Genomic DNA, 13,987 nt, shown 5'->3' on the forward strand with positions numbered 1-13,987 from the left:
CCTTTTTAAGGACTGAAATTTTGACATTTAGCTGTGAATTGTATAAATTTGTTCTTAATTTTTAAGTTGGTATCTGCGAGTAATTAGTTTAGTTTTTATTTTAAATTGTAATAACAACTAGGTATTCTTGCGTGCAATATTCATACGTGTCCTAGGCAGTAGAAAGGAATACAAAAAAAAAAAATATAAAGATACAATTTTATGTAGTTTGATAAAAGGATTACGAGGTTTTTTAGGATTTAGATTTTGACGTTTAGATGTTAATTTTATAAATTTGTTACTGAAATATGAGATGGTATAAGCGAGTAATTCGTTTATTTTTTGGTTGAAATTTTATTACAACTAGGTATTCTTTCGTGCAAAACTCATACGTTTCTTAGACAATAAAAAAAGAAATACTCCTTCCGTCCCCGAATACTTGACACAGTTTGCCATTTCGGTCCGTCTCCGAATACTTGGCACAGTTCACTTTTTCTATTTTTGGTAGTGGATCCCATATTCCACTAACTCATTACTACTCACATTTATTATAAAACTAATACTTTAAAGAGTGAACTACAAAAATAGTCCCTGAACTATGCATTTATCTCGCCAGACAACCCTGGACTTTAAAAATATCGCCAGACAACCCTGGACTAAGCGTTTATCTCAAAATTGGTCCTTTTTCACTGTTTCGTACCGAAAATACCCTTTTAGGGCTTTGGGCATTTGCCCGCGTTGAGTAATCTCCCCGAAATGTCTCTCTTTTTTGACAGTCATCCTCACTTTTAGCAGTGATATGAGAAATTAGCCCTTCCTAGCCGCCAGTAAAGAGAAAGAGGGTCCTACCATACTTTGAGAAAGAAAACCCTCCTACGCCAACTAGAATAGAATTTAAGTAACCCTTAAATACCTAATTAAAATTTAATTATCATAATTAACATCTTAATTATAATAGTTAATAATAGTAAATGGGAGCGCCAAGTAGAACACTTATAGGAGTTTTTTTTCCCAAAAGTATATAGTACTAGTCTTCTTTTTTTTCCAAAAATATAGTGCTTGTATCAAATTGTTTATTAAAATTTAATTTATTTTAAATAAATATTAAATTAATGTTTTATATTATTTGTAGTTTTATTTAACTATATTACTCCATATTACAATTAAAATACCACAAAATCATTTCTATTCAAATTAATTTAAATTATATATGCACGAACACCAATTTGGCCGACAATCAAAGAAGTAGCATACGATGTTTTCTCACTCGGTGAGTGCAAGTTTTAACAGTTTAACCTTTGCCCGAAAGTCGTTCTTTGATATAAGTAATACTACCACAAAATATATCCTTCAAGTTCTCTCATCCTTCTCTTAGATGTACACACATTCGACCATGGTGTACCCACAGATGTTTTTGTTAGGATTGATATACTGAAAAATATGTTTCGAGCGTGTTGTACGATTAGAATTGCTTATAACAGACTCTACAATCCAATTTCACCCCATGCGAGAAGAAGTAATTTGGACGCATTGTGTTTGGCTATTTACTTATGCATTTATTAGATGTTTCTCAAACATTTAAGGAGTCGTTTGATAGCCTATAGGACCCAAGAAATAGATTAGTAACTTGTTAAATTTCATTAGCCTATAGGAGCCAAGAAATAGATTGGTAACTTGTTATTTTCATTTGTATGATACCTTAGTTGGGCCACCATATCAGCCCATTTTTTTTTACTCTGGCCCGCCTAGGCCCGCAGATTTGAGCCATAAATGCATGGATTATTTTCTTCTGATTTTTTAGATACGTAATCTGAATCGATTCTTGGACCGAGAAAAGGGACGCAAATTCCATTTCTTACCCTTGGGTGGCTTCTCAAATCTTCCCACATATGTCATTTTTGAGTTCATTTTCTCTCTAGCTTTCAATTGTGAATATCACTTGCATTTCAGGTTGGAGTTCATTATATTGCTTTTATTCTCTTGATTTTTGTTTTGAGCAGTTCAAGTTGCTATGGGAAACGATTTATACTTCGTTGTAGCTTGGGGAATAGGGTTTTGTTGGGTGTCGTTGCAATGACACCCAATAAAAAGGCAAACCAATTTCAGGCTGTTGTTATTTTTCTCATTCTTCCGCAGACTCTGACCCACATGAATTCTTCTTCTCATTGTTGACATTGCAATCTCCACCAAAAACTGCATACACACAAACATATCTATTGCAGTCCTCCTAAATTTGTGGTAAACATTTGTTTTGGTTCTGAATTAACTAGCGACACAAATAGACAATATATTTTTGATAGTTATGCAACAGATTTTTATTTACTCACTTAACACATTTGTAACAAAAATATGCTTAGAAACTTCTTTAAATGGAGTTGTTTTTAAGGTTGTTTTTCATTTATAGCTTCAGTAATATAGAGACTCATACTGAGACAGTAGTGGCCTTAATGTTAGAGGACATCCTGCACCTTTACAGATTTGAGATAATTTGTATCATCGCCCTTCTACGGAGAGTGCGCACTTGAAGGGAAGTGCCTGTTAAGCCATTCACTATAATAGATAAGATTCTAGTACAAGTAAGGTATATGCAAAGTTTAGTGGGAGTTATTGATGTTGATTGTTTGGATAACCTCCGAATGGAACGTAATACATTCGGGAGGCTCTACCAATTACTGAAACAAGTGGAAGGCATGAAGGATGGGAGATATGTGCTTGTGGAGGAGCAAATAACAATATTCTTAGGGATCTTAGCACACCATAAAAAAAATAGGATCATCAGGTTTGGTTTTTGGAGGTCAAGGCAAACAGTGTCTAATTATGTTCATCGTGTGTTGAGATCAATTTTAAAGTTAAATGCTCTTGCTATGGTGAAACCTGACCCAGTAACAACCGATTCTGTTGACCCCCGATGGAAGTGGTTCAAGGTAACATTACACATGGCATCCCCTTTTGCACTAGTACCATGTGACATTTACCTTTTTATGTTTATCTACTAGGGTTGCTTAGGGCCCTAGATGGGACATATATCAGTATGCTTGTACTTAATGTGGACAAGCCGAGGTATCGGACGCGTAAGGGACAACTTTATTTGAACAATTATGCGTGTGTTTTATTTCATTAAGTACAATTTAATATGCTTGTTTTTTACAGCCTTCTGATACCCGGTTTTGTTGTCCATATGCAGGAACATGTTGGAGCATGACGACGTGATGTTGGTCCCTGAATGTCATTGCGATGGTGGTAAGATGTCAGTTCATTGCGCCGGTAAGACAGCTAACCATGCTAGTCGTTTTTATTACAAATGTCTAAACAAGGGAAAACAAAATCGTGCATTTCTTTGGTGTGATGACTATCATAGGGACCATCCTTCTCACATGGTGCCAAAATTCCTTAAGGGCCAGTCCTACAAACCCACAGTAAGACGACCATTTGTTGAGGAGTGTGTTGGCGAACTAAACCTTGCCAGAGCAGCCGAATAAGCACCACCCAACCATTCTGGAACAACTTCGAAGTCCAAATTGTTATGACCTTCATGGCTATTGTGCTATTGTTGTTTGGATTTGTAACTGGTAGGCTTGTGTAGTAACTTGCATCCACAAAAATGTAGCATATATTCCTGCTTTTGATGACTGCCGTTAGTAGACTTTTGTATTATTTTGTATTTTGCTAGACTAAGTTCCATCTGTTTTGTACTACTATATTTTCTGTTTGGATTTGTAATTGCTAGACTATATTATTTTGTATTTTGTTTGACTAAGTTCCATCTATTTTTTACTAATATATTTTATGTTATTTCATGCTATGTGAAACGTTAGCTCGAGACGCGTGCTGAAAATATGATATAAAATATAATCGCAGACTAGTCAAGCAGACTGACTGGACCCAACTGATCAGGCAGATTCGCTAGACCTATCTACGTATCGTCAAACGCGCAATCCGAGGCTACTTTCAAAATCTTAACCCACAAATACTCTTAATTAGTATAGGGAAGTAAGGATCGAATCCCACAAGGATGGAAGCGTAAAAGCATGTGTTCGGGACATTTTGGGAGGGTTTTTGGCTGGTGCCACACAAACTAAGTGGGTTAAGAATCTACTTGACTTGGCGGATAAAACAGGGATCTCTACCTAACTAGTCAACTAGACAGGCTACGTATGGCACATGCATGGACGACTAAACTTGAAACAAATATTTAAATTTAAGATTAAACTATGTAGAGCACTTGCAACTACTAGACCATGCTGGAAATTTTCCTAAAATAGGCAGACAATACGAAAAAGTAAGTGGGGACCAATTTTCCTAAACTTACAAAAAGCATAAAGCCAGATCTGATTCTAACTCCCACTACTTCATCTTCTTCATGTAATCAAACTAAAAACAGAGTGAAACAGAGAAGCAAACACCATTGACAAAAAACAGAGCATGCTTCAAAACAATTCGCGAACGAGACTACAAACTTCCAGATCTACGCTACTTGGTCAACAAGACGACGAACGAACATAAGCAAACCATGATCATGCATATCTAAAACAAAGAACATCAGATCTATGAAATCAAAATGCGAACTAGCATGGATCTACGAAATCAATCGTTAAATAAGCTAGATCTAAGAAATCCTAACAATTACCAACTGCGAAAAAGCATCCAACAAACATAAATCAAATTCAACATTATGTGATCCAACAAAAACTTCAACACAAAATTCCATAACATCAGAAACAAGATCAGATCCAAATTCCAAATAATAAAATCCAAAACCACATACGATAGAACTACGAAATACTGAAATTAAGAGATTCAAAGTACTAAACACTTGCAAAATAAAACTAAAAGGTTGCAAAATAGAAATTAAATTGTATCTTCGCTCCTTGAGCGGTGGAACCACGATTACAACTAGAAAAACACAGATCTAGGATCTCCCCCCTTCCAAGTGTGGAGGTAGAGAACTTGAACTGGAGTTGAGTAGATTTTTGGCTACGCACTCTTGATGGTGAGCTGGGAAAACTTGAAGAATCTGAAAATGAACTAAAAGAGCTAGTGAGCTTCAAAAACGGCTGCTTCTTTCTTCACTATTGGCCCCTTTATATATGGAGGGTTGAGGCCCAAATCCATAGGGTATGTCTCCCATGATTTGACATTTGTTTTCTTAAAATAAGGGTGTCTTCGAGTTCCTTTCTTTTGTCCTACTCATTGCTTCTGCATTCTTCTGTTAAGATTCTCCTTGGTCAGTCTGGCAGCTTTCAGCAATTTTCACTCCAATTTTACTCATCATGCATGTACTTGGCCAGCTAGCATGATCTACTGGAATCAGCAGCTGCCTGCACACCTAAACTCAAATTTTGCAAATTATCTCCCCGAAAGTACATAAATTTACTCAATAACCTATGCATGAAATGAGCCTTATCACTATGTCTTATAACATATGCGTCTGATGAATTAAATTGGGAATAGCAATTTGTATGATGGCCTACTTTGACAAAATCATATCCAAAAATAAATAATTATAGTGATAATAATTCAACTAAAAATGTGTCACTACAATAATCGAAAGCCTCATAGATAGGTTCTCCAACAAAAACATATTTTTAGGTAAAAAGTTCTATGATTAATAGGGCACTACCATTATGTTAAAACATGAATTAAACACATTACATGTATAAATAAAACATATATTAGGCAACTTTTTAGAGCCTCACAGATAGGTTCTCAACCGCATCATTCAAGGTCACACGAAAGTGGATGTATGTTGCTTCCTGAATGTGCAACTAGTCTCAAATCTAAGTTGATTATCGCGAATGAATTTCTTCCATCCCTTTTTTAGGTGCACCCTATCTCCCGATTCATTACTCGCACTGCCTATGACTTGCCCCCTACTGATAGCATCGCATTACATTCCGGATCAGTGTTGCGCACATGTTTCTTCCAAAAGCAACTCGGGAGATTCTGATTTCGAATTTTTCAAAATTAATAAGAGTGAGGAATAAATGTGACATTGAGAAAATTTTCATAGGTATTACTAAGCAACGTTGAACTGACATTTTAGCAACGCAATCGTGAACGACGACAACTCGTGTAGAACAATTGTTTCCAAGCTAGGATCTGGGCTTGTTTGCACTTGTACAATATCCAATCCATCATCATCTTGGGTACCAAATGCAGCCCATATGCGTGGACCTAAAGCAGGTGTCGTCATTTGCCGCTTCGTCACCTTAAAAACACCTCCCCCAATGTAGGTAAAACGCATGAAATCGCGATGTTGGATGGAATTTTCCTTGACGAAGATAGAACAACCAATCTTGAAATAATAACAGTGTGTGCTTCGAACGAAGCCGACATCACAGCGTCTACTGTCTTCGACTTGCAACTTACATTTATTCGGGAGGAGGTAACCGTAACGTGCTGACCAATCAAGTGCAATTCGTTGCGAAGGAGATTATGAAGCACAATACTGGAATAAATACATAATATGGTACATATTATAAGAAATAATGTACCATTACATCACTATCAGTTTGTGGGAAAAATATGTTGCAAAAGGCTGAAGTTTCATATCTAAAAATGAGGACATGGTTGTATGTAAGTGATTATTATTCAAAAACGTGGCTAATCATAAATGACTTACTCGGTGTTAGGGGAGGATGAGCTAGAAGCCATCTCAGGTGATATGATCTTGATGATGATGGTCTCTGGAATGAAAATCGCAACAAGCTCCCACAAATGATCTCGATTGTTGCATGAAGGTGGTACTGCAAGTAGAAAGTAAATCATATTTAATGCTCTCCATTCATTGTTAGAGTTTGTATACTAGAAATCACGTTTCAAGTGATTGAATACTGTAAAACTCTTATTTTATTTTCCAAGGAATAAAACAGATTATTTTTATCATAATGTTGTTACATGTTTAAATGTATAAGTTAACTTAACAAAGTCTAAGTCTTTGTTTTAGTAGACCGGTTGTGGGCGACGTCCACTTTAAGGTAACACGGTCAGTTCTAAACAAAGAAAAAGAAGAATTTCACGACCTAGATGGAATTAGACTATCCATCGTGAAAGATTGCAATGTCAGTCCGCATATTTCTAAGCCTTACTGAAATAAGATGACATTGGTGTGGTATAGCACTGAACGGATCTAACAACAAGACTTGTCTTTGGGCTATCTACTGAAAGGCGAGGTCTTGATAAATATTTGTTTCTTAATCAATGTAGGTTAGCATTGAGCATACGGTATTGATTATGCATTACTTTGACTTATCAAATGGTCGGGTTTTTCTTAACCCAATAATCCTGATATATTGGGTAGTGGTGATTAATATCTAGCGGTGCTAGGATTGCTATTATATTGAATAATGCGCGAGGTGAGTCTCGTTTGATAATGTCCTCAAGAGGAGCGTGAAACAAGGTTTTATTATTCGGAACCTAGCTAGTTGGAGTTTGATCACTCTATGAATAATAAGTAAGCGTTTCATGCTGAGTCACTCTTGGAATTAATAAGAAGTTAATTAATTAAGTCCATAGCAGACATTAATTAATTAATGGACATTTATATCTTAAGCGCGGGAAATGAAAGTTAAAACGGAAACCCGGATTACTTATAATTTCAGATTTGGATGGGGAGAGTTCAATATTACTTTTGTAGTGGCTACTCGTAATATTCCAATTAAAGCTTATATTAAATTGTGGGTTCAATTTAATTTGTAAAAAGTAAATTGGATAAGCCCATATCCAAAACCTTCCATAGATCCCTGTCTAGGCCCAAAATGAACTTAATATAAATAGGAGAATAAAGGAGACCGAAATCATAATTTTATATAGCAAAATTTTGTCCCCCCCATATAGAGAAGGGTTCGAACTTTTCCTCTCCTCATAGGAGTAGAATTTCTGTCTTCTTCATTTAAGTCCTAGTATTCCAGTGAGATCAGCCCACACTGATATTGGAGTACAGTTCGGGAACCAGAGAGAAGATCCGTGGTCTAGTATTCAAAGCATCACGTGGAGAAGTCGCTAGCCATCATCAATTCTTTGGAGAATTAATTAGGTATTATTTTTGCTCCGTAGAAAAGCATGTTTTAGGTTTCAATATTCTTAAAGCATGATTAATTCAAGCTATGAGCATGATACATGTGAGAATTACGCGAATAGATTTTGTCTAAATAATCTGCTAAATAGATCTTATTATTATGTGATTTATTTGCTCGATTAATAATTTTTAAATTATGATAATCCGATTGCAACCCTTCCGTTGCCAATTCCTTCATCCACAACCAAAGCAATAAAGAAATTAATGAGAAGGGTTTGTGTATCCCAATTTTTGCAAAGAATTAATTATTGTTCTGATCGAGTAACTTCAAATTGCAGCCAACTACCCCAAGCCACATCACAATTTATAGCTATTAACATAAAGTTGAAGTGGGTCGGTGTTGAGCATTAATTTCTAATACCAAAAATGTGAGTTGTCACATATATAGACATGCTAATCCACTTTTAAATAGAAGTGGCCAACGAGTTGAAGCATTTCAGACTTGCAATTATTCCTAAGATGGCTCTCAACATACCTCATCAACGTGTGTTTTTCTATAAGAAATATTGAACCGCGAAAATGTATGAGCTGCTCGTCCAACCAATTTTCCAGAAAAAGAAAGAAATGCAGTGGGGAGAGAAAGTTGTACTATACCATTTCATACACGAGGAAACAATAGCTATTCAAAAGGAATTTGGTTGTGGGGTTACTTGGGCTGAGTTGTATGAAAGGTTTTTGCATCTTGGGAGCAGGTATAAATGTTTCAAGGAAGTCATCGAAATCGATGACACTTTCTGGTAAGCTTAGTCAAATGTTGTGATAGCTACTCACCGATAAGGCTAATTTCATGCATTGGTTATGGGGTTAAATTCAACGAATTTCTGGGTTTAGCACAGTTTTTAAGCCAAATGTGTAGAAGAAATCGCCAGGTCTAGGAAGGAAGGAAGATAATTGCATGGTGAAGGAGTTTGGCGAGAAAGTGAGCAGAAAAGGACAAAAATTGCTAGACGGATGAGATCGCTAGATGGAGGGAAAAGAAGAGAATTCAAGCAAAGATTCTAGAAGATCACCTCCACATCTATAAATACAGAGCACGCAACACACATGAGAGGATCATCATACACATTTTGCTCTTAGCTCACTTTGACACACTTCTTACACACACTTGGGGGTAATCGGAAATTCATGGGGTTCGGGGTTCGTTTTTGAGTTATCGTTGTGTTCCACCGTCCTTACGAAGGGCGAAGAAATAATTTACTACTTTTGTTATGTTTTTCTGTTCTGAATTCTTCCGATTCTTCACTGTTCGAAGCTCGGCGCTGGTTATTTTGTTGAAACTTACTTATCTATCTATGGAATTTCAATTTACTGTCATAATGGTGTTTGATTTTGAGTTTTGATGGTTAATTTTAAGTTTGGCGCTAATTCACTTGCTATGGATGCTTTTCACGCTTGATCTATTTTGTTGGAGTTAAATTGTGCTGGGATTGTAGTTGATCAGAGGAATTTGGTTGGATTGGAGTGATCGGAGATGAGATTTGTTGTGGTATGTTGAGGACTGCTTGGATCCGGAGCGGATGAAGCATCCGACGTTTAGATCTGTTGAATTCTGCATGGTTGTTGGCTTTTGGTTACTGTTTTTAGTTTACTTCGTCTAGCAATCGTAGATCTAAGTATTGTATAGTGAATCATGTTTTTCGACGTTTGAGTCGTCGTGTTCAGTTTTAATCTGGGTTGTTGCTCTGTTTTATTCATGTTTATGCTTGAATCGGTTGAAGATATGAAGATGGATGTTATTTGAATTCATAGTTAGTTATTTGCAGCTTTCCATTTGTACCTTTGCTATTTTGGGAAATGGTCCCCACCGCATATTTGTTTTCTGTTTAGCTAGATTAGGTAACTTGTTTGCTAGGTCGAGGAATCATTGTTGCTATCCTGTTGAGTTTGCGAAGTTATGGGTATGATGCATGTATGCGAGTCTTTCGTTTCCTAGATCTAGCTGGTAGTTAATTTCATTTTCAGTCTAGCAGTAACTTTCTCAACCCAAAATTGCGTGGCAGCAGCCAACCCTTTTCCAAACTCTCTTAAATGCTTTCTTACGCTTCCATCTCTGTGGGATTCGATCCCTACTTCCTTATACTAGTTTTTAGTATCTTGGGTTGAGGGTTTTGAAACAGAAATAGGTTGTGTGTCCAACGATCGAGGATTTCGAGTATTCTCTGAGTTCCTAGACCTTGTGATCTAGCGGATTCTCTGGATCTGAGAAGCTTGACTAATATTTAAAGTACACGCATCTATAAAACTTACTTTCACTCACCAAGTGTGGCGAGAGATTTTTAAGGTATGCAACACTATAATTCATTCAATGGTTTAAAAGTTAGGACATGACTAATGCTTTCATTCTCACAAAAAAATTAGCTAGCTGAGGCTTACTACCCCAATGGAGAACCCATCTACCAAGAGCTTGTAACTCTTTTCGGCGATGAGCAAGCGAAGGTTGGGGAAGATGAGCAAACTTTAATCATTCTGCCGGACTCAAGTGATAAAGCTCCTTTACATGCTCCAGTAATCTCGCTGCTTCAAGCTTGGAGTGAAGAAGTGAACTCCCCTGTATGGCTAGCTAAGGAGAAAATACGACACAAAGTATTCGTGGATTCTGATCATGATAGTGATCGATGTTAGACCAATGTAAAAGATGTTCATTCATACACGGTAGGTCCGAACGACCAAATGGAAATCAAAGCCGTCGGACTCCTGCAATTGAAGCTCTTAGAGGTTGCATCTAAGCCATATTATTCACCCAAGCAAGCTCGTGTGCATCTTGCAGTCCTATCGGGTGGAGGGAGAATCTGGATCCCTAAACCTTGTTGTATTGTTTTGGTCTGCATCTCAGGTAAGGCAAGACAATGCTTTTACTTCTCTATAGTCTATCCTCTACCTATGTTTTATTTTTTGGCTAGTTGCTTGGATGTGCTATATATGTTTTTAACATTGCTTGGATGTGTGCTATATATGTTATTAATGTAGTTTGGATGTTATTAATGTACTTTGGACGTGTGCTATATAATGTATTTTGGTTGTTATTAATGTAAGTACCAATATGAAGTATGTTATTCTATGTTTTGCAACAATCATATTTGTATAATAATTTTGTATGTTTACGAGAGCTACACAAAAGCATAGATGTTATATATACTAATCCCTCCATCCGCCAATAGGAGTCATATTTATGGGCGGCACAGATTTTAAGATATGTTAAAAAAAGTGGATGGAAAAAAGTTAGTGGAATAGGGGTCCCACTTATTTATATTAGTTAAATGAAATGTGAGTGAAATGAGTTAATGGAAGGTGGGACCCTATTACCATTTATGGTAAAAGTGAAACGGGACTCCTATTTGCGGACAGACTAAAATGAAAAAACGGGACTCCTATTCGCGGACGGAGGGAGTATAATATTAATCCAACATTTTACAAAAACCACCACACCCTTCACACCCTTATCAACATGCTTAAAAGAGCTAAACTTACAGGCAACCCAAAAAGCAAAATAGATAAGCTTTCTAAGTAGTTCAACATCCATCATCACATACTCCTATTTTGCAGCAACAGGCAGAGACATAAAGTAGTCCAGACACACCACTTTGTGCAGTATGAACCCACATGCCATGAATTGTTGCCTAATTGTCAACCCCGGTATAACACCAACAAGATCAACCACTTCTATGCGTGCCTTAGTGATGCACTATTTTTTAGCACTAAATAAACCTGCAAGTATACAGAGTATATATAGTATACTAAAGGTCAGTACTGGATATCGAACACGGGGAAGGCAAATATAAAGTGTCTATCCTCTACTAAAACTCAATTATTATTTGGAAAACCAAAGTTTTGGGAAATTTTGAAAACAGAAAACAATTGAAAGCAAATAACAACTAATTGCAAATAAAACACGGAGATAAAATATAGAGATAAGGGAATTCCAGGGATGTGCGTTCACAGTTATGGTTATACAAATTCCAAACTACAATACCCTAGCACAATTATTACTTTGATAGGACGAGTCGCCTAGCTTATGCTCATGCGATACAAACGTTGATTACAAGATTAGGGTTGTCAATCCTAACACGTAACTCCAAAAAGCTCCTAAGACCCTTGAAAAGTTCTTACTCTCAATTAACAGTGTCGTTTTAAGGGAAGCTAACTGTAGCGTCTACTAAGTGAACCTAACTCGCTAGAACTCTCTCACAGTTATGAAGCAAGTTGTATTAAATCATACAAGATTGTGTCACTCAATCATGCAGCATCAGAATTACTTAGGGAAGAAACAAAGTAAAAACAAAACGGATATTAGATAGAAAATTGGAATTGTATAACCAAAGTCGTTACTAACACATCCCTAGAATCCTATGAGTTTAGTTACACATAATGGAATAAGCTAAATACATAGATATAGAAGGGAAGACAATTTGAACATAAACTAAAGGAAATAAAACCCGAAGGTTGAATCCTTGTCGTTCTTGATGTTCTTGAAATCCTTCTCCAACTCCTTGCGCAATTGAAGTACTCTAGCTTTTGATCTATGTGAATTATTTTGCAAAAAGAAGCTCTAATTTGATGAAGCTTGAGGTCTTATTTATAGGGGAAAGCCAATCCTCATTGTAGAAGGAAAAAATCTTCAAAATATGGTAAATCTTGGAGCAGATTTAGGGCAATTCGGATTCGCCGCCTTTCTCCGGCGGGCCGCCGCACCTTGTCCGGAGGTTGCCGCGATGGAGTCCAGAGCCTCTGTTCCTTCGGCGGTCGCCGGACGAGACCCTCTTCCAAGCGTAAATTTCCGAGGCGGGCTGCTGCATTGCTCTGGCTGCCAGGCGCCGGCGGTCGGCGGTCGCCGGTCGCCGTCTGACTCCAGATTCCAGACTTTGCGTTTTGACTCCCTTTTTCGGCTCAATTATGCACATTTCTCACAAATACGTCAAAATACCAAAATAGATAAAAATATGCAAATAATGGACGTGTAGAGTTACTTTGACATAAAAACGGACCAAATAATGGCCTTAAAATAGTGCAAAATCCGAGCGTATCACTTAGTGAGATCGAACTCATATCCGATATGAGATGCTAAGAGCTCAAGGCACTCGCATTTTTGCAAGCATCTCTACCATGGCATTTATCTCAGACATTACCTTACTTTTTTTGCCTTGAGTCTTGTTAGTGAGAGTCTCACGCGAAGTACTAAAACACTATCAGATTCCCCATGGGGTGATGAAGCATAGAATTCAGTAGAGCTATAGTTGTTTCCTGAACCAATCCTCATGAGATTCGCTATTGCGAACACATGTCATTTATTGCATCGAGTATTCCTCGGTAGCTGCCCCATTGGCTCTGTCCATGCCAAAAATTTCCTTCCATGCAACCAAATATGGCCACGATTTATTTCGCATAATCTTTGCATTAAAATCAACCTGAAAAAATAGCATCCACAACATAATTGTCAACACACAAACGAACATCTGATCAGTTAGATGGAATTACAATGTTGAATACCTTCACAATGTGAGCCCATTGCTCATCGTCACAGTTAATTTTATGGTCTCCATTGAGATTGAAGCCGACACCACTCAGTGAAAGTATAGTCCGCAGAGTTCTGCAGAGTAGCTCTTTTTCCATGCACAGAGCTTAGATGTAATTTTGGGGGTAGCCTTAATATCTATTGTAGGGAACTCTCTACGTAACACGTCCTCCAGCCTCTTAAGGTACCCAGTGGCAGATCTAGGGGGTAGGAGGGGGCGGTCGCCCCCTCCGTGTGACTATTTTTCCTTTATCGGGACGTAAAATTACCATGTCCGCCCCCTCCGTTTGCATCCGACGTCGCCCCGAACAACGAAAAAAATAGCCATGTCCGCACTAAATCAAGCTAATACTATATATTCCGCCCCCTCCATTTTTGGATCCTGGATCCGCCACTCAAGGTACCTAGCTCGAAATCCGTTG

This window comes from Salvia hispanica, chromosome 4, assembly GCF_023119035.1.
Source record: "Salvia hispanica cultivar TCC Black 2014 chromosome 4, UniMelb_Shisp_WGS_1.0, whole genome shotgun sequence".
Lineage (NCBI taxonomy): Eukaryota > Viridiplantae > Streptophyta > Magnoliopsida > Lamiales > Lamiaceae > Salvia > Salvia hispanica.